At 42.5% G+C, this 26,559-nt stretch overlaps 1 protein-coding gene across 19 annotated transcripts in view; it reads right to left on the bottom strand.

Moving 5' to 3' along the window:
- Positions 1-26,195, bottom strand: part of LOC110495992 (myocardial zonula adherens protein) — a 43,946-nt gene extending 17,751 nt beyond the window's left edge. For 6 of the 19 annotated variants that reach the window (XM_090208376.1, XM_090208373.1, XM_021571586.3 and 3 more), the window contains exon 1: positions 26,057-26,160. The gene's annotated coding sequence lies outside the window, so the exon portion shown is untranslated. Of the gene's footprint in view, positions 1-26,056 lie in introns of all 19 variants that reach the window. The other 13 variants (XM_090208374.1, XM_090208369.1, XM_021571587.3 and 10 more) reach the window with 8 other exon arrangements.
- Between the last annotated feature and the right edge of the window lie 364 nt (positions 26,196-26,559).

Here is a 26,559-nt window from a genome sequence, read left to right on the forward strand (position 1 = left end):
AAATTATGGTGGAAAATGAGTATTTGGTCACCTACAAACAAGCAATATTTCTGGCTCTCACAGACCTGTAACTTCTTCTTTAAGAGGCTCCTCTGTCCTCCACTCGTTACCTGTATTAATGGCACCTGTTTGAACTTGTTATCAGTATAAAAGACACCTGTCCACAACCTCAAACAGTCACACTCCAAACTCCACTATGGCCAAGACCAAAGAGCTGTCAAAGGACACTAGAAACAAAATTGTAGACCTGAACCAGGCTCGGAAGACTGAATCTGCAATAGGTAAGCAGCTTGGTTTGAAGAAATCAACTGTGGGAGCAAGTATTGGGAAATGAAAGACATACAAGACCACTGAATCTCCCTCGATCTGGGGCTCCACGCAAGATCTCACCCCGTGGGGTCAAAATGATTACAAGAACGGTGAGCAAAAATCCCAGTACCACACGTGGGGACCTAGTGAATGACCTGCAGAGAGCTGGGACCAAAGTAACACACTACGCCGCCAGGGACTCAAATCCTGCAGTGCCAGACGTGTCCCCCTGCTTAAGCCAGTACATGTCCAGGCCCGTCTGAAGTTTGCTAGAGAGCTTTTGGATGGTCCAGAAGAAGATTGGGAGAATGTCATATGGTCAGATGAAACCAAAATATAACTTTTTGGTAAAAACTCAACTCGTCGTGTTTGGAGGACAAAGAATGCTGAGTTGCATCCAAAGAACACCATACCTACTGTGAAGCATGGGGGTGGAAACATCATGCTTTGGGGCTGTTTTTCTGCGAAGGGACCAGGACGACTGATCCGTGTAAAGGAAAGAATGAATGGGGCCATGTATCGTGAGATTTTGAGTGAAAACCTCCTTCCATCAGCAAGGGCATTGAAGATGAAACATGGCTGGGTCTTTCAGCATGACAATGATCCCAAACACACCGCCCGGGCAACGAAGGAGTGGCTTTGTAAGAAGCATTTCAAGGTCCTGGAGTGGCCTAGCCAGTCTCCAGATCTCAACCCCATAGAAAATCTTTGGAGGCAGTTTAAAGTCCGTGTTGCCCAGCAATAGCCCCAAAAACATCACTGCTCTAGAGGAGATCTGCATGGAGGAATGGACCAAAATACCAGCAACAGTGTGTGAAAACCTTGTGAAGACTTACAGAAAACGTTTGACCTCTGTCATTGCCTACAAAGGGTATATAACAAAGTATCGAGATAAACTTTTGTTATTGACCAAATACTTATTTTCCTCCATAATTTGCAAATAAATTCAAAACAATTCCAAGATGGCGTCGCAGTCAGACGTCTTGTCCTGTCGTGTCCCTTGTATATATCGTTTTTACATAATTTTCTTCGCATATCTTTTAAAATATTTTGCTAAACCTCAACATCTAAATACTCTCCTGCAACCCGCCTCACCCTATGTAGCATGGATAAGCTTTTTTTTCTTCTAAAGTATTTATATTTACTTCGGATCTGAAACCCCTCAACTGAAGCTAGCAAGCTAACTACCAGCTATCAGTCAGCAAACCATTGCTAGCGGTCATCAGCTAACCTTTAGCTCGGAAAGCTCTCGCCCGTTCGAACAACGCAACTCTCACCAGAGCATAACGGACCTATTATTTTTATCCCCGGATTCCCACCGCAAACGGAACATTTTCATCTGGGTCTTCACAACTAGCTAACCGCAACCCCGGATGACTACTCCTGGCTAGCGTTTCCATCCACTTAGCTTGAAGCTAGCCCGGCCAGAGCTCCTGTGCTACCACCGAAGCATACTCCTGGGCTACAATATCCGGACCCACGACCGGTCTATCGATGTCACCGCATGAAGAGGCATAAACAGACTCAACCCCATCGCGACGTCCCCCAAAGGCTAACTTTCTAGCCCTTGCTATCTGCTTGCTTGCTAATTCGGCCTGCTAACTGCTAGCCTGCCCCGGTCTACTAACAGCTAGCTTGTTTAGCCCCGGTCTGCTAACTGCTAGCTTGTTTAGCCCCGGCCTACTAACTGTTAGCTTGTTAGCACAGGCATGCTAACTGTCTGAATCGCCGTGTCCCCAGCTAGCCCAACCACTCTCCGGACCCATATTTATTTTCAATCTCTTTTCGATTTTTAATTCGATTGTACCTTCCGGTAACCTGCCACACCCAATGTGATACGGAATCGCTATTATTTTTTATTTTTAGAACACATTCAAGAACCTCCAGAAGCTAACCAGCTAACTAGCTACAAGCTATTTAGTCATTGTTAGCCACTGCTAGCGGCTTTTACCTTCTGCTCAGCCAGCCATTTTTTTTTTTGCCTGGATAACTGTCTCTCCACAACAACGCCGGATTCCTGCCGTAATCCCTGGACCACTACTTCTGATCTTCACCGCTAGCGTGCACGCAGTCCCGAAGCTATCCCTGAGGCCCACTTCCCGGCCTACTCAGCTGTTCACCCGAACCACACATACACGGCTAGAGCCCAATACTCCACCGGATCCTTGCTGTAAACTTGGCCACATAGCTGATGCCTGCTGGACACTGTGATCACTTGGCTACATAGCTGATGCCTGCTGGACTGTCCATTAATCACGGTACTCAATTCTGTTTGTTTATGTTTTTATCTGTCAGCCCCAGCTGCGAACTGTGTGTAGGCTCTGTGTGAAGTTAATCCGACCCTCTCTGCCTAATCAACACCATTTTACCTGCTGTTGTTGTGCTAGCTGATTAGCTGTTGTTGTCTCACCTGCTGTTTTAGCTAGCTCTCCCAATCAACACCTGCGATTACTGTATGCCTTGCTGTATGTCTCTCTCAAATGTCAATATGCCTTGTATACTGTTACCTCTGATACCTCATTTGTCCCAACTCCCACACATGCAGTGACCTCACCAATTACAACCAGCATGCTTAGAGATACAACCTCTCATCATCACCCAGTACCTGGGCTTACCTCCACTGTACCCGCACCCCACCATACCCCTGTCTGCGCACTATGCCCTGAATATATTCTACCATGCCCAGAAATCTGCTCCTTTAATTCTTTATCCCCAAAGCCCTAGGCGACCAGTTTTGATAGCCTTTAGCCGCACCCTCATACTACTCCTCCTCTGTTCCACGGGTGATGTGGAGGTAAACCCAGGCCCTGCATGTCCCCAGGCACCCTCATTCGTTGACTTCTGTGATCGAAAAAGCCTTGGTTTCATGCATGTCAACATCAGAAACCTCCTCCCTAAGTTTGTTTTACTCACTGCTTTAGCACACTCTGCTATCCTTGATGTCCTTGCCGTGTCTGAATCCTGGCTTAGGAAGGCCACCAAAAATTTGGAGATTTCCATACCCAACTATAACATTTTCCGTCAAGATAGAACTGCCAAAGGGGGAGGAGTTGCAGTCTACTGCAGAGATAGCCTGCAAAGTAATGTGATACTTTCCAGGTCCATACCCAAACAGTTCGAACTACTAATTAAAAAAATTACTCTCTCCAGAAATAAGTCTCTCACTGTTGCCGCCTGCTACCGACCCCTCTCAGCTCCCAGCTGTGCCCTGGACACCATTTGTGAATTGATCGCCCCCCATCTAGCTTCAGAGTTTGTTCTGTTAGGTGACCTAAACTGGGATATGCTTAACACCCCGGCAGTCCTACAATCTAAGCTAGATGCCCTCAATCTCACACAAATCATCAAGGAACACATTATTTATTTATTTATTTACCTCTATTTCTGAAACTATCTGCCGCCATTGTCGCAACCCCTATTACCAGCCTGTTCAACCTCTCTTTCATATCGTCTGAGATCCCCAAGGATTGGAAAGCTGCCGCAGTCATCCCCCTCTTCAAAGGGGGTGACACCCTGGACCCAAACTGTTACAGACCTATATCCATCATGCCCTGCCTATCTAAGGTCTTTGAAAGCCAAGTCAACAAACAGGTCACTGACCATCTCGAATCCCACCGTACCTTCTCTGCTGTGCAATCTGGTTTCCGAGCCGGTCACGGATGCATCTCAGCCACGCTCAAGGTACTAAACGATATCATAACCGCCATCGATAAAAGACAGTACTGTGCAGCCGTCTTCATCGACCTGGCCAAGGCTTTCGACTCTGTCAATCACCATATTCTTATCGGCAGACTCAGTAGCCTCGGTTTTTCTAATGACTGCCTTGCCTGGTTCACCAACTACTTTGCAGACAGAGTTCAATGTGTCAAATCGGAGGGAATGTTGTCCGGTCCTCTGGCAGTCTCTATGAGGGTGCCACCGTGTTCAATTCTCGGGCCGACTCTTTTCTCTGTATATATCAATGATGTTGCTCTTGCTGCGGGCGAATCCCTGATCCACCTCTACGCAGACGACACCATTCTGTATACTTCCGGCCCGTCCTTGGACACTGCTATCTAACCTCCAAACGAGCTTCAACGCCAAACAACACTCCTTCCGTGGCCTCCAACTGCTCTTAAACGCTAGTAAAACCAAATGCATGCTTTTCAACCGTTCGCTGCCTGCACCCGCACGCCCAACTAGCATCACCACTTTGGATGGTTTCGACCTAGAATATGTGGACATCTATAAGTACCTAGGTGTCTGGCTAGACTGTAAACTCTCCTTCCAGACTCACATCAAACATATCCAATCTAAAATCAAATCTAGTCGGCTTTCTATTCCGCAACAAAGCGGAAGTCCATGCTAGGTAAAGCTCCGCCTTATCTCAGTTCACTGGTCACGATGGCAACACCCACCCGTAGCACGCGCTCCAGCAGGTGTATCTCACTGATCATGCCTAAGGCCAACACCTCATTTGGCCGCCTTTCATTCCAGTTCTTTGCTGCCTGTGACTGGAACGAATTGCAAAAATCGCTGAAGCTGGAGACTTTTATCTCCCTCACCAACTTCAAACATCTGCTATCTGAGCAGCTAACCGATCGCTGCAGCTGTACATAGTCTATCGGTAAATAGCCCACCCAATTTACCTACCTCATCCCCATACTGTTTATATTTATTTACTTTTCTGCTCTTTTGCACACCAGTATCTCTACCTGTACATGACCATCTGATCATTTATCACTCCAGTGTTAATCTGCAAAATTGTAATTATTTGCCTCATGCCTTTTGCACACAATGTATATAGACTCTTTTTTTTCTTTTTTTTTTCTACTGTGTTATTGACTTGTTAATTGTTTACTCCATGTGTAACTCAGTGTTGTCTGTTCACACTGCTATGCTTTATCTTGGCCAGGTCGCAGTTGTAAATGAGAACTTGTTCTCAACTAGCCTATCTGGAATTTTTTCTCTCATTTTGTCTGTCATAGTTGAAGTGTACCTATGATGAAAATTACAGGCCTCTCTCATCTTTTTAAGTGGGAGAACTTACACAATTGGTGGCTGACTAAATACTTTTTTGCCCCACTGTGTGTGTGTGTACACACACACACACACACACACACACAAATACTCACACATACAAATACTCACACATATACAGTGCCTTGCGAAAGTATTCGGCCCCCTTGAACTTTGCGACCTTTTGCCACATTTCAGGCTTCAAACATAAAGATATAAAACTGTATTTTTTTGTGAAGAATCAACAACAAGTTGGACACAATCATGAAGTGGAACGACATTTATTGGATATTTCAAACTTTTTTAACAAATCAAAAACTGAAAAATTGGGCGTGCAAAATTATTCAGCCCCTTTACTTTCAGTGCAGCAAACTCTCTCCAGAAGTTCACTGAGGATCTCTGAATGATCCAATGTTGACCTAAATGACTAATGATAAATACAATCCACCTGTGTGTAATCAAGTCTCCGTATAAATGCACCTGCACTGTGATAGTCTCAGAGTTCCGTTAAAAGCGCAGAGAGCATCATGAAGAACAAGGAACACACCAGGCAGGTCCGAGATACTGTTGTGAAGAAGTTTAAAGCCGGATTTGGATACAAAAAGATTTCCCAAGCTTTAAACATCCCAAGGAGCACTGTGCAAGTGATAATATTGAAATGGAAGGAGTATCAGACCACTGCAAATCTACCAAGACCTGGCCGTCCCTCTAAACTTTCAGCTCATACAAGGAGAAGACTGATCAGAGATGCAGCCAAGAGGCCCATGATCACTCTGGATGAACTGCAGAGATCTACAGCTGAGGTGGGAGACTCTGTCCATAGGACAACAATCAGTCGTATATTGCACAAATCTGGCCTTTATGGAAGAGTGGCAAGAAGAAGGACATTTCTTAAAGATATCCATAAAAAGTGTTGTTTAAAGTTTGCCACAAGCCACCTGGGAGACACACCAAACATGTGGAAGAAGGTGCTCTGTTCAGATGAAACCAAAATTGAACTTTTTGGCAACAATGCAAAACGTTATGTTTGGCGTAAAAGCAACACAGCTGAACACACCATCCCCACTGTCAAACATGGTGGTGGCAGCATCATGGTTTGGGCCTGCTTTTCTTCAGCAGGGACAGGGAAGATGGTTAAAATTGATGGGAAGATGGATGGAGCCAAATACAGGACCATTCTGGAAGAAAACCTGATGGAGTCTGCAAAAGACCTGAGACTGGGACGGAGATTTGTCTTCCAACAAGACAATGATCCAAAACATAAAGCAAAATCTACAATGGAATGGTTCAAAAATAAACATATCCAGGTGTTAGAATGGCCAAGTCAAAGTCCAGACCTGAATCCAATCGAGAATCTGTGGAAAGAACTGAAAACTGCTGTTCAAATGCTCTCCATCCAACCTCACTGAGCTCGAGCTGTTTTGCAAGGAGGAATGGGAAAAAATTTCAATCTCTCGATGTGCAAAACTGATAGAGACATACCCCAAGCGACTTACAGCTGTAATCGCAGCAAAAGGTGGCGCTACAAAGTATTAACTTAAGGGGGCTGAATAATTTTGCACGCCCAATTTTTCAGTTTTTGATTTGTTAAAAAAGTTTGAAATATCCAATAAATGTCGTTCCACTTCATGATTGTGTCCCACTTGTTGTTGATTCTTCACAAAAAAATACAGTTTTATATCTTTATGTTTGAAGCCTGAAATGTGGCAAAAGGTTGCAAAGTTCAAGGGGGCCGAATACTTTCGCAAGGCACTGTATATATATAAATATATACAGTATATCACAAAAGTGAGTACACCCCTCACATTTTTGTAAATATTTGAGTATAACTTTTCATGTGACAACACTGAAGAAATGACACTTTGCTACAATGTAAAGTAGTGAGTGTACAGCTTGTATAACAGTGTACATTTGCTGTCCCCTCAAAATAACTCAATACACAGCCATTAATGTCTAAACCGCTGGCAACAAAAGTGAGTACACCCCTAAGTGAAAATGTTCAAATTGGGCCCAAAGTGTCAATATTTTGTGTGGCCACCATCATTTTCCAGCACTGCCTTAACCCTCTTTGGGCATGGAGTTCACCAGAGCTTCACAGGTTGCCACTGGAGTCCTCTTCCACTACTCCATGACGACATCACGGAGCTGGTGGATGTTAGAGACCTTGCACTCCTTCACCTTCCATTTGAGGATGCCCCACAGATGCTCAATAGGGTTAAGGTCTGGAGACATGCTTGGCCAGTCCATCACCCTTACCCTCAGCTTTTTTAGCAAGGCAGTGGTCGTCTTGGAGGTGTGTTTAGAGTCGTTATCATGTTGGAATACTGCCCTGTGGCCCAGTCTCCGAAGGGAGGGGATCATGCTCTGCTTCAGTATGTCACAGTACATGTTGGCATTCATGGTTCCCTCAATGAACTGTAGCTCCCCAGTACCGGCAGCACTCATGCCAATGGGCAAATATGTACGGAAATGTTCATTCAAATCAAAAGGGTTGCTGTGAAAAATTGATTGAATTCAAATGGATTGACTCTATTATACATTTGATATCTGTATCCAACCAAGCTAAATGTGTCTTGGTTACCCTAATTTCCATTGGCTTCTTTCACACACAGATATTTTTCAATGGGCTTCTTTTACTCACAACAAAGCATTTTCATAAGTGTCTTAGGACAGGTGTGACTCTCCGACCACGTCCAAAGGCACATAGCTTTGGAGTCCGATAAAGTGCCTTAAATAAATATCTTTATCCTTTCCATCCTTATTCAGTTGCATTACCATGTTAAATATGATTCATTTTCATGTGACAGTCATCACATTTGTAATGGTAAAATCACAAGACAACAGAGATAGATTTCATTATCAACATCTTTGAGCTCATTATTTTCCAATATACAAAAATGTCCTCCTAAAAAATATATACTGTACATACACCCATACACATCCCTAATTGTTTAGCGTGAGTGCAACAGCTGTGATTACAGCACAGTAATCATAATAATAGTGTCAGGCTTTGACAACACCTTCCCAGCATACCACAATCTGTTACCAATTAGGAGTGAGGAGGACATACCAGTAAACAACACACGTAAAACAAAACACTGACTGCAACACACACAGCACGAGGACGTATTGCAGTGATACTAAGTACTGTAATAGTCTAGGTCTTAGCGCAAATCAAAGTTACAATAATGTAACTATGGTAAAGAACAGACATGTTTGTTTAAAAAGAGGGAGAGTGGGATCACGCCGAGTCACTCACGCTAAAACACCCTGCCTGTCTATGTAATAATATAGCCTAGTCATATAGCAGGCATTTACAGTTAACACTCATAGGCGTACAGGAATCTAACCCCCAATTTTGATGTTACAAGGACTATGCTCCAATAAAGTGAGCCATTGCACCCCCCCAGTCCTTCTCAAACCACATCCTGCAAATGAGTGGCTCCATATCTGCAGATCCTCTGACTGTAATAGGGGAGCCAGTCAAGCAGTGGCTTGTCTGCACAGGAGCATTCTGCCTTAAGTGGAATAGGCTGGGGCATCATCCATCCATAGAGGGTAGAAGAAGTGATGGATAAGAGTGAAGACAGGAGATGAGTCCATCTGACTCACCATGTGAGTCGTGATAGAAGATCCAGCTGTAATAGGAGATGCCTGATAAGGGTGGAGCACTGCATGTGGCGCCGCCCAAGGACAAGGATATTAGCTATCAAGATACAGTGTGACGACTACTGAGAAACAGCATGTACTACAGTAGAATGTACATAGGAATGTGACCATTTGCATGCATGTGAGGATAGAGTACAGTACATGCATCGATGTAATGTGTATTTGCATAGTTATGTTTGTATCAGGGTGTGCTCCATTTTGAGTGTACTCTATTTACAGTATTTGTGTTGATTAAGAGTCCTAGATTGAAGTTGGCAAGCTAGATTAAGTTGTATAGCGTGTACCTTAATGATTTTCTCCCTCTAAGAATGTATTGTGTGTAATGGCAGGGCTTGTAAAAAACACTAAACCATCAGTTGTGGTTGGACCAGCCAGCTCCCTGCACTATGAGAGTTTGAGATCACAGGGAGCGACAGCCTCAGGGCTTATCTCAGTCAGAGGCACAAAGACAGATGAAGAGAGAGAGCTAGAGAGAAAGAGAGCAAGAGAGAGTGTATAGCCACACCACACCCATTGCTCACATGCCCCTAACACAGAGACACAATGTTCTCTTCCTTCACCACACACTCCTTCCCTGGCTCTCTCACAGTCATTGCATGGCAGAGATTTGTTTTAGCGTTCCAAATTCCGCGAGGGGGGTTGTGTGTGTATGACTTGGCTGTCTGACAGAGTCAGCAGGAGTTTGTGCTTGGTTGTTACAGTTTTTACTGTTAATGAAGCACTTTTAGTTTGATTATGGTGATTAACTCACACATACAAGTACATGCACATTGCTCACAGGCAAACATGAAAAGCATGTGATATGGAAGAACATCCCATATACATATATGCTCGTATCCAATATGGCGTAGCAGTCAGACGTCTTTGTCCTGTCGTGTCCCTTGTATATATCGTTTTACATATTTTCCGTCGCATATCCTTTAAAATATTTTGCTAAACCTCATCATCTAAACTCTCTCCTGCAACCAGCCTCACCCAATGTGGTGTGGATCAGCTTTTTTTCCCTAAAGTATTTATATTTACTTCGGATCTGGAATCCCTCAACTGAAGCTAACCAGCTAACTACCAGATATCAGTCAGCAAACCATTGCCAGCGGTCATCAGCTAACCTCGCCAGATCGAACAACGTTACTCTAACCAGAGCATTAACAGACCTGTTATTTTTATCCCCGGATTCCTACCACAAACTGAACATTTTCATCTGGATCTTCACAACTAGCTAACCGCAATCCCGGATGACTACTGCTGGCTAGCGTTTCCATCCCAGAGTAAGCACCAATTTAGCTTGAAGCTAGCCCGGCCAGGGCTCCTGTGCTACCACCGAAGCATACTCCAGGGCTACAATATCGGCCTGCTTGCTACTTGGAACCCTACTAATTCCACGACTGGTGTATCGACGTCACCGCACGAAGAGGCAAAAACAGACTTACCCCCATTGCGACGTGTCCCCCCCCCCAAAGGCTAACTTTCTAGCCCCTGCTATCTGCTTGCTTGCTAACCCAAACCGCTAACTGCTAAACTGCCGGGCCCTGGTCTGCTAACTGCTAGCTTGCCTGCCCGGTCTGCTAACTGACGATTTTCTAACTGCCTGTGTACTGCCTGTGTACAAATTAGCCGGGCTAGACAATCTGGACCCTCTCTTTCTAAAATTATCTGCCAAAATGCTAGCTTGCCTGCCCGGTCTGCTAACTGCTAGCCCATGCGAACTGCTTGCTTGCTAACCCGGCCTGCTAACTGCTAGCTTGCACTGGTCTACTAGCTGCTAGCTTGTTTAGCTCCGGCCTACTAACTGTTAGCTTGTTAGCCTGCTAACTGCCTGAATCGCCGTGTCCCCAGCCAGCCCAACCACTCACTGGACCCATATGTTCACTTGACTACACATGCCTCTCTCTAATATCAATATGCCTTGTCCATTACTGTCCTGGTTAGTGATTACTGTCTTATTTCACTGTAGAGCCTCTAGCCCTGCTCAATATGCCTTAAACAACCATGTTGTTCCACCTCCTACATATGCTATGACATCACCTGGTTTAAACATCTCTAGAGACTATATCTCTCTCTTCATTACTCAATGCCTAGGTTTACCTCCACTTTACTCACATCTTACCTTACCTTTGTCTGTACACTATGCCTTGAATCTATGCTATCGTGCCCAGAAACCTGCTCCTTTTACTCTATGTTCTGAAAGTGCTAGACGGCCAGTTCATATAGTCTTTAGCCGTACCCTTATCCTACTTCTCCTCTGTTCCTCTGGTGATGTGGAGGTTAATCCAGGTCCTGCAGTGCCTAGCTCCACTCCCACCCCCCAGGTGCTCTCATTTGTTGACTTCTGTAAACATAAAAGCCTTGGTCTCATGCATGTTAACATTAGAAGCCTACTCCCTAAGTTTGTTTTACTCACTGCTTTAGCAAACTCTGCCAACCCAGATGTTTTAGCCGTGTCTGAATCCTGGCTTAGGAAAACCACCAAAAACCCTGAAATCTCCATTGCTAACTATAACGTTTTCCGCCAAGATAGAACTGCCAAAGGGGGCGGTGTTGCAATCTACTGCAAAGATCGAAAGTAATACAGAACTCTGCAGACTAAGTCTGTACCCAAACAATTTGAGCTTCTACTTCTAAAAATTCACCTTTCCAGAAACAAGTCTCTCACTGTTGTCGCTTGCTATAGACCTCCCTCTGCCCCCAGCTGTGCCCTCGATACTATATGTGAACTGATTGCCCCCCATCTATCTTCTGAGCTCGTGCTACTAGGTGACCTAAACTGGGACATGCTTAACACCCCGGCCATCCTACAAACTAAGCTTGATGCCCTCAATCTCACACAAATTATCAATGAACCTACCAGGTACAACCCCAAATCAGTAAACACAGGCACCCTCATAGATGTCATCCTAACTAATTCACCCTCCAAATACACCTCTGCTGTTTTCAATCAAGATCTCAGCGATCACTGCCTCATTGCCTGCATCCGTAATGGGTCTGCAACCATACGACCACCCCTCATCACTGTCAAATGCTCCCTGAAACACTTCTGCGAGCAGGCCTTTCTAATCGACCTGGCCGGGGTATCCTGGAATGACATTGACCTCATCCCGTCAGTAGATGATGCCTGGCTATTCTTTAAAAGTGCCTTCCTCACCATCTTATATAAGCATACCCCTCTAAAAAAAAATTGAACTAGGAATAGATATAGTCCTTGGTTCACGCCAGACCTGTCTGCCCTTGACCAGCACAAAAACATCCTGTGTTAGCATCGAATAGCCCCCGTGATATGCAACTTTTCAGGGAAGTTAGGAACAAATATACACAGGCAGTTAGAAAAGCTAAGGCAAGCTTTTTCAAACAGAAATGTGCATCCTGTAGTACTAACTCAAAGTTCTGGGACACTGTAAAGTCCATGGAGAATAAGAGCACCTCCTCCCAGCTGCCCACTGCTCTGAGGCTAGGAAACACTGTCATCACCGATAAATCCACTATAATTGAGAATTTCAATAAGCATTTCTCTACGGCTGGCCATGCTTTCCACATGGCTACCCCTACCCCGGTCAACTGCCCGGCACCCTCCACAGAAACCCGCCAAAGCCCCCACCATTTCTCCTTTACCCAAATCCAGATAGCCAATGTTTTGAAAGAGCTGCAAAATCTGGACCCCTACAAATTAGCCGGGCTAGACAATCTGGACCCTCTCTTTCTAAAATTATCTGCCAAAATTGTTGCAACCCCTATTACTAGCCTGTTCAACCTCTTTCGTATCGTCTGAGATTCCCAAAGATTGGAAAGCTGCCGCGGTCATCCCCCTCTTCAAAGGAGGTGACACTCTAGACCCAAACTGCTACAGACCTATATCTATCCTACCCTGTCTTTCTAAGGTCTTCGAAAGCCAAGTTAACAAACAGATGACTGACCATTTCGAATCCCACCATACCTCCTCCGCTATGCAATCTGGTTTCAGAGCTGGTCATGGGTGCACCTCAGCCACGCTCAAGGTTCTAAACGACATCATAACCGCCATCGATAAGAGACATTACTGTGCAGCCTTATTCATCGACCTGGCCAAGGCTTTTGAATCTGTCAATTACAACATTCTTATTGGCAGACTCAATCAAATGATTGCCTAGCCTGGTTTACCAACTACTTCTCTGATAGAGTTCAGTGTGTCAAATCGGAGGGCCTGTTGTCTGGACCTCTAACAGTCTCTATGGGTGTGCCACAGGGTTCAATTCTCGGGCCGACTCTTTTCTGTATACATCAATGATGTTGCTCTTGCTGCTGGTGATTCTCTGATCCACCTCTACGCAGACGACACCATTCTGTATACTTCTGGCCCCTCCTTGGACACTGTTAACTAACCTCCAGACGAGCTTCAATGCCATACAACTCTCCTTCCGTGGCCTCCAACTGCTCTTAAACGTAAGTAAAACTAAATGCATGCTTTTCAATCGATCGCTGCCCGCACCTGCTCGCCCGTCCAGCATCACTACTCTGGACGGCTCTGACTTAGAATACGTGGACAACTACAAATACCTGGGTGTCTGGTTAGACTGTAAACTCTCCTTCCAGACTCATATTAAGCATCTCCACTCCAAAAGTAAATCTAGAATTGGCTTCCTATATCGCAACAAAGCATCCTTCACTCATGCTGCCAAACATACCCTCGTAAAACTGACCATCCTACCGATCCTCGACTTCGGCGATGTCATCTATAAAATAGCCCCCAACACTCTACTCAACAAACTGGATGCAGTCTATCACAGTGCAATCCGTTTTGTCACCAAAGCCCCATACACTACCCACCATTGCGACCTGTACGCTCTCGTGTTGTTTGGCCCTCGCTTCATACTTGTCGCCAAACCCACTGGCTACAGGTTATCTACAAGTCTCTGCTAGGTAAAGCCCCGCCTTATCTCAGCTCACTGGTCACCATAGCAGCACCCACACGTAGCACGCGCTCCAGCAGGTATATCTCACTGGTCACCCCCAAAGCAAATTCCTCCTTTGGTCGTCTTTCCTTCCAGTTCTCTGCTGCCCATGACTGGAACGAATTGCAAAAATCTCTGAAGCTGGAGACTCACATCTCCCTCACTAGCTTTAAGCACCAGCTGTCAGAGCAGTTTACAGATCACTGCACCTGTTCTTAGCCTATCTGTAAATAGCCCATCTACCTACCTCATTCCCATACTGGTATTTATTTATTTATTTTGCTCCTTTGCACCCCAGTATCTCTACCCGCACATTCATCTTCTGCCAATCTACCATTCCAGTGTTTAATTGCTACATTGTAATTACTTCGCCACCATGGCCTATTTATTTCCTTAACTCCCTTATCTTACCTAATTTGCACTCACTGTATATAGACTTTTTGTTTTCTTTTGTTCTACTGTATTATTGACTGTATGTTTTGTTTATTCCATGTGTAACTCTGTGTTGTTGTATGTGTCGAATTGCTACGCTTTATCTTGGCCAGGTCACAGTTGCAAATGAGAACTTGTTCTCAACTAGCCTACCTGGTTAAATAAGGGTGAAATAAAAAATAAAAATACAAACACATAAAATACAAAGTCCCATCCAACCAAGTTTGTTTTGAATCCCTTAGTAATTGTTCAATCTAGCTTTAAAACAAACCGCAGGCTTCAAAATATAATAGGCAAGCTTTGTTTTAAAAAATATATGTTGGGAAATATATGAACATGAATACACTTATACTTGTAAATGTGAGGTCCTTTTATCTAACTTCATATTTACAGCCTGATAAATGTACCCACCTGCCCTGAGTTGTAAGTTAAAAGGGAGGCACCTATAAGTCTAGAGGCACAGATGCCTGGCGCCTGTACCACCTACATGAACAAAATACTACAGTTGAATATTGAATACTACAGTATTTACTACATAATTCTGTTGTATACTATACTACACACTGTAGTATCCCTTGATCATGTTTAGTGCTTACTATAGAATGTTGTAGTATACTGTAGAATACTATAGTATTCTCAAGGAGAAAGCCTGCACCTCTATGTCAAAGATAGTCAAACAAAAACATATACAGTGCCTTGCGAAAGTATTCGGCCCCCTTGAACTTTGCGACCTTTTTCCACATTTCAGGCTTCAAACATAAAGATATAAAACTGTATTTTTTTGTGAAGAATCAACAACAAGTGGGACACAATCATGAAGTGGAATGACATTTATTGGATATTTCAAACTTTTTTAACAAATCAAAAACTGAAAAATTGGGCGTGCAAAATTATTCAGCCCCTTTACTTTCAGTGCAGCAAACTCTCTCCAGAAGTTCAGTGAGGATCTCTGAATGATCCAATGTTGACCTAAATGACTAATGATGATAAATACAATCCACCTGTGTGTAATCAAGTCTCCGTATAAATGCACCTGCACTGTGATAGTCTCAGAGGTCCGTTAAAAGCGCAGAGAGCATCATGAAGAACAAGGAACACACCAGGCAGGTCCGAGATACTGTTGTGAAGAAGTTTAAAGCCGGATTTGGATACAAAAAGATTTCCCAAGCTTTAAACATCCCAAGGAGCACTGTGCAAGCGATAATATTGAAATGGAAGGAGTATCAGACCACTGCAAATCTACCAAGACCTGGCCGTCCCTCTAAACTTTCAGCTCATACAAGGAGAAGACTGATCAGAGATGCAGACAAGAGGCCCATGATCACTCTGGATGAACTGCAGAGATCTACAGCTGAGGTGGGAGACTCTGTCCATAGGACAACAATCAGTCGTATATTGCACAAATCTGGCCTTTATGGAAGAGTGGCAAGAAGAAAGACATTTCTTAAAGATATCCATAAAAAGTGTCGGTTAAAGTTTGCCACAAGCCACCTGGGAGACACACCAAACATGTGGAAGAAGGTGCTCTGGTTAGATGAAACCAAAATTGAACTTTTTGGCAACAATGCAAAACGTTATGTTTGGCGTAAAAGCAACACAGCTCACACCATCCCCACTGTCAAACATGGTGGTGGCAGCATCATGGTTTGGGCCTGCTTTTCTTCAGCAGGGACAGGGAAGATGGTTAAAATTGATGGGAAGATGGATGGAGCCAAATACAGGACCATTCTGGAAGAATGGAAGAAGCTGATGGAGTCTGCAAAAGACCTGAGACTGGGACGGAGATTTGTCTTCCAACAAGACAATGATCCAAAACATAAAGCAAAATCTACAATGGAATGGTTCAAAAATAAACATATCCAGGTGTTAGAATGGCCAAGTCAAAGTCCAGACCTGAATCCAATCGAGAATCTGTGGAAAGAACTGAAAACTGCTGTTCACAAATGCTCTCCATCCAACCTCACTGAGCTCGAGCTGTTTTGCAAGGAGGAATGGGAAAAAATGTCAGTCTCTCGATGTGCAAAACTGATAGAGACATACCCCAAGCGACTTACAGCTGTAATCTCAGCAAAAGGTGGCGCTACAAAGTATTAACTTAAGGGGGCCGAATAATTTTGCACGCCCAATTTTTCAGTTTTTGATTTGTTAAAAAAGTTTGAAATATCCAATAAATGTCATTCCACTTCATGATTGTGTACCACTTGTTGTTGATTCTTCTCAAAAAAATACAGTTTTATATCTTTATGTTTGAAGCCTGAAATGTGGCAAAAGGTCGCAAAGTTCAAGGGGGCCGAATACTTTCGCAAGGCACTGTAGTAAATACTACAGTAATGTCCGCAAAAAACATTGCAATAAATACTACAGTAAATATTACAGTATACTATATCTGCAAAAACACTACATTAATTACCATAGTGTATAAGGCAAAGTGCAGTATCTGCAAATTCTGTCAAAAATATGGGCCCTGGGTCTGAACACCGCCCTGTCCAACTGGGTCCTGTACTTCCCGACGGGCTACCCATAGGTGGTGAAGGTAGGAAACAACATCTCCACTTCGCTTATCCTCAACACTGTGGCCCCACAAGGGTGCTTGCTCAGCCCTCTCCTGTACTCCCTGTTTACCCATGACTGCAAAGCCACGCACGCCTCCAACTCAATCATCAAGTTTGCAGACGACACAACAGTAGGCTTGATTAACAACAATGACGAGACAGCCTATGGGGAGGAGGTGAGAGCGCTGGGAATGTGGTGCCAGGAAAATAACCTCTCACTCAACGTCAACCTAACAAAAGAGATGATCGTGGACTTCAGGAAACAGCAGAGAGAGCACCCCCCTATCCACATCGACGGGACAGTAGTGGAGAAGGTGGAAAGCTTCAAGTTCCTCGGCATACACCTCACTGACAAACTAAAAAGATAATCAAGGACAACCACCACCCGAGCCACTGCCTGTTTACCGCACTATCATCCAGAAGGTGAGGTCAGCACAGGTGCATCAAAGTCTGAAAAACAGCTTCTATCTCAAGGCCATTAGACTGTTCAATAGCCATCACTAGAACATCCATATATTTATATATTCTTAATTCCATTCCTTTACTTAGATTTGTGTGTATATGTTGTGAAATGTATAGATATTACTGCACTGTCGGAGCAAGAAGGACAAGCATTTCTCTACACCCGTAATAACATCTGCTAAACACGTGTATGTGACCAATAACATTTTATTTGATTACAGTGCACTCTGAAAGTATTCAGACCTTTTGTTACGTTACACCATTATTCTAAAATGGATTAAGTATTTTTTTCCCCCTCCTCATTCGACACAAAATATCACAAAATGACAAAGCAAAAAGGTTTTGCAAATTTGTAAAACCTATGAAGTGAAATCTCACATTTACATAGTGTATTCGGAAAATATTCAGACCCCTTGACTTTTTCCACATTTTGTACATTACATCCTTGGTCTAAAATATATTAAATAAATAAAAAATCCTCAAATCTACTCACGACAAAGCGAAAACACGTTTCTATAATTTTTTTCAAATGTATTCAAAATAAAACACAAAAATACCTTATTTACATAAGTATTCAGACCCTTTGCTATGAAACTCGAAATTGAACTCAGGTGTCCACCTGTGGTAAATTGAATTGATTGGGCATGATTTGGAAAAGGCACATACCTGTCTATATAAAAAGGTCCCACAGTTGACAGTGCATGTCAGAGCAAAAACCAAGGCATGAGGTTGAAGGAACTGTCCGTAGAGCTCCAAGACAGAAATGTGTCGAGGCACAGGTCTGGGGAAGGGTATCAAAAATGTCTGCAGCATTGAAGGTCCCCAAGAACACAGTGGCCTCCATCATTCTTAAATGGAAGAGGTTTGGAACCACCAAGACTTTTCCTAGAGCTGGGCCCTGCAAAACTGAGCAATCGCGGGAGAAGGGCCATGGTCAGGGAAGTGGCCAAGAACCCAATGGTCACTCTGACAGAGCTTAAGAGTTCTCAAGAGTATGGAGATGGGACAACATTGCCGAAGAACAACCATCTCTGCAGAACCAATCAGGCCTTTATGATAGAGTGGCCAGGCGGTAGCCATTCCTCAGTAAAAGGCACATGACAGCCCGCTTGGAGTTGGTAGCTGTCCACCCGGCAAGATCAGGCCCCAGTCGTGAACAAAGGTTACCTGAGCCACAAGCAGATGTTGTGTTGGCCCCCCTGCTGGCAGGGCCAGCCCCCAGTGGTGGACAGAGGTTGGTAGCTGGCCCACCATGGTGCAGGAAGCCTGGAGGTTGACCTTTTTTTTTTCTTTATGATTTTTTAAATGTATTTAATTTTAAGACTGTACATTGGAAATACCAAGGTCATTTTTTTGTTTGTTTAATACGATACAGTTGAAGTCGGAAGTTTACATTTAACTCAGTTTTTCACAATTCCTGACATTTAATCCTAGGAACAATTCCCTGTCTTAGGTCAGTTAGGATCACCACTTTATTTTAAGAATGTGAAATGTCAGAATAATAGTAGAGAGAATGATTTATTTCAGCTTTTATTTATTTTATCACATTCCTAGTGGGTCAGCAGTTTACATACACTCAATTAGTATTTGGTAGTATTGCCTTTAAATTGTTTAACTTGGGTCAAACGTTTTGGGTAGCCTTCCACAAGCTTCCCACAATAAGTTGGGTGAATATTGGCCCATTCCTCCTGACAGAGCTGATGTAAATGAGTCAGGTGTGTAGGCCTCCTTGCTCGCACATGCTTTTTCAGTTCTGCTCACAAATGTTCTATAGGATTGAGGTCAGGGCTTTATGATGGCCACTCCAATACCTTGACTTTGTTTCCTTAAGCCATTTTGCCACAACTTTGGAAGTATGCTTGGGGTTATTGTCCATTTGGAAGACCCATTTGCGACCAAGCATTTACTTCCTGACTGATGTCTTAAGATGTTGCTTCAATATATCCACATCATTTTACTGCCTCATGATGCCATCTATTTTGTGAAGTGCACCAGTTCCTCCTGCAGAAAAGCACCACCACAACATGATGCTGCCACCCCCATGCTTCACGGTTGGGATAGTGTTCTTCAGCTTGCAAGCCTCCCCCTTTCTCCTCCAAACATAACGATGGTCATTATGGCAAAACAGTTCTATTTTTGTTTCATCAGACCAGAAGGACATTTCTCCAAAAAGTACGATCTTTGTCACCATGTGCAGTTATTAACCGTAGTCTGGCTTTTTTAATGGCGGTTTTGGAGCAGTGGCTTCTTCCTTGCTGAGCAGCCTTTCAGGTTATGTCGATATAGGACTCGTTTTACTGTGGATATAAATACTTCTGTATCCGTTTCCTCCAGCATCTTCACAAGGACCTTTGCTGTTGTTCTGGAATGGATTTGCACTTTTCGCACCAAAGTACGTTCATCTCTAGGAGACAGAACGCGTCTCCTTCCTGAGCGGTATGACCGCTGTGTGGTCCCATGGTGTTTATACTTGCATACTATTGTTTGTACAGATGAACGTGGTACCTTAGTGCGTTTGGTTCATCCTTGGGAGCACTTTCCAGAGTTGTGGAGGCCTACAATTTTTTTTCTGAGGTCTTGGCTGATTTTTGATTTTCCCATGATGTCAAGCAAAGAGGAACTGAGTAGGAAGGTAGGCCTTGAAATACATCCACAGGTACACCTCCAATTCACTGAATTGATTAGCCTATCAGAAGCTTCTAAAGCCATGACATCATTTTCCAGAATTTTCCAAGCTGTTTAAAGGCACAGTCAACTTAGTGTATGTAAACTTCTGACCCACTGAAATTGTGATACAGTGAACTATAAGTGAAATAATCTGTCTGCAAACAATTGTTGGAAAAATGACTTGTGTCATGCACCAAGTAGATGTCCTAACCGACTAACCAAAACTATAGTTTGTTAACAAGAAATTTGTGGAGTGGTTGAAAAGCGAGTTTTAATGACTCCAACCTAAACTTCTGAATTCAATTGTATATCCTAATTGTAGAGGTCGAGTATACAATGACTTAACTGTTATATAGTGCGTCCCTTGTTCACCAATGTGAATCGAAAAGATTAGCTTTTAATATAAAACTTAATAAATATGAATAGATGTATTATATGGCTAGGATAAAGGATTATATAACTAAAAACCTGCCTAGGTTCTCTATTGGAATAGGCCTGTATGATTAAAAAATAATTGCCCTTTCACATTATAAAAACAATTAAATCTCAACATAAAAAATGTAAGATATGATTATTCTTCTGATACACACAGGCAAATGGATAGATTAGGTATTGTCAACCGGGTTGTTGTCTTTCGTGTGCATGGGCTGGTTAGCACTGGGATAAAGTGATTAAAGTTCATGGTAATTGGCTTATGGAAGCACTTCTCTAAGCGAGAGAAAGGTATATTATATATTTCTATATAAGCTAGTTATGCTACCTTCTATATTCTTGATCCTAATGATATAGGCCTAGCTGTAAAACAGCCAAGGTGATAGAGCAACAAACCCTGGAATAAAAAAACAATGTGTAGGGTGGAGAGAGGGTTGGTTTTACAGGTTTACTCGCTCTCGAGTGTCAGTACTGCATGGGTTCTTGGTTGTCGTGGTGTGGCTGTGTCGGAATTGTGAGTTGAACTTGAGTTTGCCTTCACATAAGGGAGTGCCCGGGGTTGACTTGCGGTCGGCTCTGGCACAGCCATCAGCTTAGGTATCCTCATAGATAATTATATTATCATGGAACTGCCCAAATTTCCCTCTAGCCAGCACCAATTGGCTGCCAAGGGTTTGCCTTAGGATGCAAAGGTGCATCATGAGTCAGGGAGATGGTCTGATGGTCTTAGCAACAACAGACCTAGATATGGGGGAGGTTTTAGTGTGTGGAATATTAGGACAATTGGAGGTTTACAAAGTTGCAGCTACAGTATGCTTAACAGTGGAAACAATTATGGTACAGCAATATTGACACTTAATCATCATTGTGCTTTTTAATGGTAAGTTTACAAACATTGGTTGTGGTAAGTATAATTGAAACTGGGTATCATTATGGTAAGTGGGGAAATAAGTATAGCAAGTTATGAATGTAATGGCTTAGCAGCATACCACCCTGCATCCCACTGTTGGCTTACTTCTGAAGCTAAGCAGGGTTGGTCCTGGTTGGTCCCTAGATGGGAGACCAGATGGTGTTGGAGGGCCAGTAGGAGGCACTCTTTCCTCAGGTCTATAAAAAAATGCCCCAGGACACTGCCCTGTGTAGGGTGCCATCTTTCGGATGGGATGTTAAATGGGTGTCCTTGACTCTCTGTGGTCACTAAAGCTCCCATGGCACTTATCGTAAGAGTGGGGATGTTAACCCTGGTGTCCTGGCTAAATTCCCAAGCTGTCCCTCATACCATCATGGTCACCTAATCATCTCCAGCTTACAATTGACTCATTCATCCCTGTAACCATACCCCGGGTTGTTGCTGTAAATGAGAATGTGTTCTCAGTCAACTTTCCTGGTAAAATAATGGTTAAATAAAATATACATTTTTACATGGCTAAAAGAGAGAATATAATATATATATATTGTTTACAGGAAACTCATTCAACAAATGAGTTTGGGTGGAAAAAGACTGGGAAGGAGAAATATATTTTTGTCATGGTCAAAGAAACTCAAAAAGGGGTGATTATACAAATTAATAGAAATGTTGATCCGAATGTGCAAACTGATCCGCAAGGAAGATGGATTATTTTAAATATGCTATTGGATGAAAACAGATCTGGCTAATTAATCTATATGGGCCAAATAATGATGATCCACACTTTTTCGAAAATATATATAATAATCTATTGAGCTCACAAGCAACGGAAGAATCTATTATTATGGTGGGAGATTATAATACGGTTTTAAGTGCCTCAATGGATCGTAAAGGAAATCATTCTACAAACTATCACCCTCAAGCACTTAAGGAGATAACAAAGATCATGGATACATTAGAACTTGTGCATAAACAATTGAAAAACCATGACCTAGTGAGATATACATGGAGTAGGCTTAAATCAAGCTAGTCGTCTTGATTACTTCCTAATCTCGTTCTTGCTGGCATCAAAAGTTTTTTTTAAGTATTATTAGGAGACCAAATGCGATCGGACCACCATCTAATTGGCCTCCATATAACTATTACAGAATTGGAATTTTAATCAAAGCCTATTGGATGACAATATGTTCTTAACTAAGACAAAATAATTCAGAATTTACTTTGTTTGGACAACATAGGTACAGCAGATCCCCTTATTGTATGGGGCACTTTCAATACAATACTCATTAAAACAAAAGCAGTTTAGGTCAAAAGAGACTAATAAAGGAAATAGAGGAAGTAACAGTGCAGGTAGATGGTAATGGAAACTGTACTATAGAGGCACAAAATAGGTTAGAGGAATAACAAAAAGAAATGGAGGTACTTATTCAAGAATGATCAAGTGTAATGGACTACAAAAATAAAGCGAATTGGATAGAAAAGGGGGAACAATTTTAAGCATGTTTTCTTTCCAGTCTCCTCCATTTTCACTGAATGATGTTAACTGTAAAGATTTATTTCCCAATAATAATAATAATAATAATAATAATAATAATAATATAAAAATAACACATTTACAGAAAGATTTACCGCTTCAAAATGGAGATAGCCTCAATGGTGCTGCCTGTGCTGTTACAGGCACTATAAATGGCACAGATAAAGATTAGTCCTCTATCTAATCTATGGTTTGAATAAACTAAAATGAGCAGTTTTCTTATGAGTTTAAAAAACATGGCTTATTAGCTCCATCCTGGTGGCATAGTGGACTAATTCAATGGACAGACAACAGAATATCATAGGTTTGAATCTCACTGATGCAGTGTCACAATCCCAAAAACAATGTTTTGTATGATTAATGCCTAAGCAAAGGAATTTCCATGTCTGCTAGGAGTTCAAAACAGTTAACCGAAGCTAGCAGTATTATTAAAAGTCTTGCTGAAACATGATGTTCACTTCCATTCTCAGAACATTTTAAAAAAAAGTTATCGGTGAGGAAACTTATGGCTTCGTTCACAGAACCAATGGGAAACCAAAAACACGTTCCCACAACTTCCAAGGAACCAAATGTGCTAGCTGGGCTCTTAAGTCAGTAGCAAATTACTCAAACTCTTCATATTGGGCTATTAAAAAGCAATGGAAGATTTACATATACACACTCATCTCAAGGCAGAAAAACCATGCTGTTCATAAGAGTGTTAAGCTCCATTCTTTAGCCAAAACAACTAATGGTTTACAACAGCACAAGAATATCATTTTTATTTTATTTAACTAGGCATGTCAGTTAAGAACAAATTCTTATTTACAATGACAGCCTACACCAAACGATGCTGGGCCAATTGTGCGCTGCCCTATGGAACTCCCAATCACGGCCGGTTGTGATACAGCCTGGATTCGAACCAGTGTGTCTGCGCCACTTGGGAGCCCCAATACCGAATCACATCCTAGGTAAGCCATGAAAATGATCTGGAACTCTCTTTTGTGATTCTATCAAGTCCAAAAGCACAATACATACATTGACAATTTATTGCTGTTTAAGGGATACACAAAATTATTTTCCAAATATCTTCTTAAGTACACAATGCTGTATCTTAATTTGACCCAGTTTTTCACAGCAGGAAATGTGAATTATGTGGATTATAATTCATGGATTTTTTTTGTAGGGGTTGATACATTTTGCGTTAGGGCAAATTAAGTCTGAAATGGATGATCAAATTAAGATACGGCATCTGTATTACCTGAACATTCAGCTTAACCTGGCTAATACTACTTTGCTACTGGGTCGTTCCGTACTTGCGGGTAGTAGGGGTGCTGAGGTTGCAGCACCCCCTGAAAAAGTAGTGCACTAGGCCTTTACTAGTCCTGTATTAGCAGACCGATATAGCTGTCTTTAGCCCGGGCAAAACTCCCCCACCCCAAAACGTAAGTGTAGGTGAATGGATGATCTCCGCATGTGTGGTTCCCACCGTGAAGCATGGAGGCGGCGGTGTGATGGTGCTTTGCTGGTGACACTGTCATTGATTTATTTAGAATTCAAGGCACACTTAACCAGCATGGCTACCATAGCATTCTGCAGCGATACACCATCCCATCTGATTTGCCCTTAATGGGACTATCATTTGTTTTTCAACAGGACAATGACCCAAAACACACCTTCAGGCTGTGTACGGGCTATTTTACCAAGGAGGAGAGTGATGAGTGCTGCATCAGATAACCTGGCCTCCACAATCACCTGACCTCAACCCAACTGAGATGGTTTTGGATGAGTTGGACCGCAGGTATAAGGAAAAGCAGCCAACAACTGCTCAGCATATGTGGGAACCCCTACAAGAATGTTGGAAAAGCATTCCTCATGAAGTTGGTTGAGAGAATGCCAAGTGTGTACAATGCTGTCAACAAGGCAAAGGGTGGCTACTTTGAAGAATCTCAAATACAAAATATATATTGGTATGTTTAACACTTTTGGTTACTACATGATTCCATACGTGTTATTTCATAGTAGAACAATAGTGAAGACATCAAAACTATCTAGAAAATAAAGAAAAACCTGTAAATGAGTAGGTGTGTCCAAACCTTTGACTGGTACCTTTGTCTTCCAACAAGACAATGATCCAAAACATAAAGCAAAATCTACAATGGAATGGTTCAAAAATAAAACATATCCAGGTGTTAGAATGGCCAAGTCAAAGTCCAGAACTGAATCCAATCGAGAATCTGTGGAAAGAACTGAAAACTGCTGTTCACAAATGCTCTCCATCCAACCACACTGAGCTCAAGCTGTTTTGCAAGGAGGAATGGGAAATAATGTCAGTCTCTCGATGTGCAAAACTGATAGAGACATACCCCAAGCGACTTACAGCTGTAATCGCAGCAAAAGGTGGCGCTACAAAGTATTAACTTAAGGGGGCTGAATAATTTTGCACGCCCAATTTTTCAGTTTTTGATTTGTTAAAAAAGTTTGAAATATCCAATAAATGTCGTTCCACTTCATGATTGTGTCCCACTTGTTGTTGATTCTTCACAAAAAAAATACAGTTTTATATCTTTATGTTTGAAGCCTGAAATGTGGCAAAAGGTCGCAAAGTTCAAGGGGGCCGAATACTTTCGCAAGGCACTATATATATATATATATATATATATATATATATATAAAAACTCTCTCTCCTGACAATGGATACAATCAATTATACTTGGGGAAATTCAGAGCCACATTGACTAATCCCATCTATACAAATTCTGGTTATGGAAACAAAATTAACTCATCATCATACACTATTTTCAACAATCCCAAAATGTTAGCATTGCTGCTTACATTAGAGGAACTTCTTATATGACAACTCAGCATTAAAATATGCTCTGTCACAGGTTAACACAATTACTGATATATGAAGTCAATATCAAAGACCATTGTCTCCTTGTCTAAGAGCAATCAAACATTTACATACTTTGAAGAGAATAAGTAATTTAAAATCTCTCACCACTACTACAATATTAAGTACCTTTACATCTAAATCACAAGTTAACACTATTACTGTAATACAAACAGCAAGCAAACAACGCTTTATATAGAAACACACCAGAGCTCTACTTTAAAAACTGTGTCAGCACACTAGTCTGGAGTAGCTTTACCTCTACCTGTCTCACAAGCCCACATGCCATTTTCAATGTACCTGTATCAGAGCAGTTGTCCGTGGGCCTTCCTGACGATGATCTGACTGTTGCGACTGTGTGTCTATCGGTGTGTGAGAAACTCAGTATGGGAATCTACTGTAGCATGGGAACCTACTGTCTTGCCTTACATGGCAGGGCGAGGCTCAGTCACCAGCCCAGCCCTATTCCACCAGCCTATGCAGCTCCCACCTACAACCCAGACAGGACTAGCTCCCCCTACAGGGAGAAGAATGACGGTGCACTGGTGAACACAGTAGACGGGAGAAGAAATAGCCAGCCTCTTAAGGTTGAGCTAACGTGCACTAACGTGATTAGCATGAAGTAACAACAAAATGTCCCAGGACATATACATCTTATTTGGGCAGAAAGCTTAGAAATGTAACTGCACTGTCCAATTTACAGTAGCTATTACAGTGAAAACATACCATGCTATTGTTTGAGGGGAGTGCACAGATATGTACTTGAAAATGTATATATTGACTAATTAGGCACATTTGGGCAG

This window comes from Oncorhynchus mykiss, chromosome 18 (genome assembly GCF_057628025.1).
Source record: "Oncorhynchus mykiss isolate SJ-2025 chromosome 18, ASM5762802v1, whole genome shotgun sequence".
Taxonomy (NCBI): Eukaryota; Metazoa; Chordata; class Actinopteri; order Salmoniformes; family Salmonidae; genus Oncorhynchus; species Oncorhynchus mykiss.